Raw genomic sequence first — 2,793 nt, forward strand, 5'->3', positions numbered from 1 at the left:
TATGAATGTATCCAAGTACCATAGGGTGTGTGTGATAGAAATATGAGGAGGTCATATCAGCAAAAACAGTTCATGGTAATTTTATTTATATCATTGAGACAATTAAAGAAATAATCAATTACAAACTTTATTAAAACAAGGGTGCTAAGTTTTCTATAATGCATAAAAAAATCAATCAGTGTTTAGTTAAGCATGGAATTATTGGGAATCTAAGTAAAGGTGGCATACAACCTCATCAATTTTGACTCATTAACTTGGAATTTATGGTAATATAGGTGAGACTACCAGGAGCACAGGCTTTAGCAGGGGACAAAGTCTTGGAAAACATCAGGGCTGGGCACCAGGATGGCTCCGTCAGTTAAGAGTCTGACTCTTGATTTCAGCTCAGGTCATGATCTCACAGTTTGTGAGTTCGAGCCCCATGTCTGGCCCTGCACTGACAGCACAAAGCCTGCTTAGGATTCTCTGTCTCTCCCCCTCTCTCTCTGCCCCTCCCCTGCTCACATAGGCCTCTCTCTCTCTCAGAATAAATAAATATACTTTAAAAACTAACAAAAAGAAAGCATCAAGGCTGGAGGTTTGCTGGCNGCCCCTCCCCTGCTCACATAGGCCGCTCTCTCTCTCAGAATAAATAAATATACTTTAAAAACTAACAAAAAGAAAGCATCAAGGCTGGAGGTTTGCTGGCTATAATACTGTGTGTGTGTGTGTGTGTGTGTGTGTGTGTACATTTTAAGGTCTTATGGTTCCTTTTGACTAAACTTTAGAAAGCTTTCTTACTTAGCACAAGCCCCCGATCTCCTATTTCATAGAGCTTTTTCTTTAGAAAACTTGCTTGTAAATTCTTTTTTTGTCCCTTAGCTATGTAAATCTTCTACACCCTGGTAATGTTTACTCAAGGAATTAGGAGCTATCCCTTTGATATATCATCATAAAGATACAGTACATTTCTCGTAGTCTTTGTGGGATGACAGGAGCTTCACATCAATAAACTGTAGTAAGTGTCAATTAACAAACACAGATGGCCTAATCACTCACTAACCCCTACATGGAGGACTAATGTCCTCTGGTACTTTGCCACTAGCTTGCCCCATGCTTAAGAACTCTTCTGATTTTTTTTCCAGAAAAGTTGACTTCAGTATCTATTCCATACTGCGACAGTCTAGGCCTCTACTGAAAGAGTCAAAGATAAAGTCTTTCTTGCCTGTTTAATTCAGAGTGTATGACACATGTGTATGTGTGTGCAGATGCGTGTGTGCAGAGACACAGACAGACAGACAATGAAAGAGGGCCTCCTCAGGGACCTAAGTCAAGACTTCCCTTGCCACACTCCTTAAAAGTAGTACTATCTTTAATCCGTCTTATATGTTGAAATTTTTCATAAAATTGTATTTAAACAAATGCCATTACAGTTTTAAAAACACTTACTTTTGGACAATTATTTCATTTGTCAGATAAGATAACAGAAGTGTTAAGAGGGTAAGAGATTCATCAGAAAACCCAAGATCCCAGGGTGAACAGTGGCTCTGGAGCCCTGGGATACTCCTCCAGTGTTCTCTAGATGCCACATTTGTATCATCAAAGAAGACAATGTGTACTAGGCAATGTAAGAAAAACATGATGGAAAGGTTAACCTACTTTAAAGGACAAACCATCTTCAAGACCCTTAGGAACATTCATTTGCATGCAACCAATTCATATGCAAATTAGGAATAATCTTTATTCAGGGCCTCTGTTTGGGAACATTTATTAGCCATTAGTTATGTTACTTTATTTACTTGAATGCATATTTTCCTAAATGCTGCATAACCATGTAGAGGATTATAAATCTAACATTGAGAAATGTACAACAAAGACATAAATAAAAGCCAGGAGCACCAGCACCAAGAGTGACTTTATCTAGTTTACTTATATTAACATGAATAATTCCTTCGTATTTTTAGTCAAAAGGTGACTTAGGGCAGATCATCACACAGTTATGAATTTGGCTGAGATGCTTAGCCTTGCAGAGTCTCACTTCATCATCTGTTAATAGAAGGTAATAATCTCTAACTTTGTACTGCTTTTATGAAGATGAGGAAAATATATTTAAAGTGCTGAGACAGTACCATCTAAGACCCTAATAGTCTTAGTCTCCAACATGGTGGTGTTACAATCTAACATCAAAATAAGCAGCAGCATTGCTCCTTGGCATTTTCTTCAGCCTTTATAATGGATCCCTTAAAAAATCCACCTAAATGCACACAATGACTGTGACACTAGTCCCAGCTACATACTGAAAAAAGTCAACTTAAAGGTGCAAGCATGGTGCCCTAATTCGATGTTAAGTTTAATTAAACCAAATAAAATCCAATTAGTACAGATTTTTTTCAGAGGTTCTTAATAGTACTAATGTGAAACAAACTGGCAATGGCCAATTAATTGGTTTTGTCATTCTAATTAATATAGGTATGGCCTATACTTCTTGATCCTTTTTAGTATTGTCTCTTTATTAGACTCAATTATTTGATGGGAGAAAAAAAACAAAAACGACAAAAAATTGTAGTGTTCGTAAGGAACAGAAGCATCAAGTCAAATAATGTTACCACTGTGTTCTCATATAAAAGATCATTTCCTTCTCCAATCCTTCAGTGTCTCTAGAAGTCAAATTAATGGATTATGGAAGAAAGGAAATGGTCAGTTTAGGGTGATATTTTTGTCAAAAACTGACCTGGAAGGCCTTATGAAAATAAGATGACCTGGATTACCTTCACATTTATTCTGTTTAAACATCCGTTTTCCTTAAGAATGGGG

Source organism: Crocuta crocuta, unplaced genomic scaffold, assembly GCF_008692635.1.
Source record: "Crocuta crocuta isolate KB4526 unplaced genomic scaffold, BGI_CrCroc_1.0 scaffold878, whole genome shotgun sequence".
In the NCBI taxonomy this organism is placed as follows: Eukaryota; Metazoa; Chordata; class Mammalia; order Carnivora; family Hyaenidae; genus Crocuta; species Crocuta crocuta.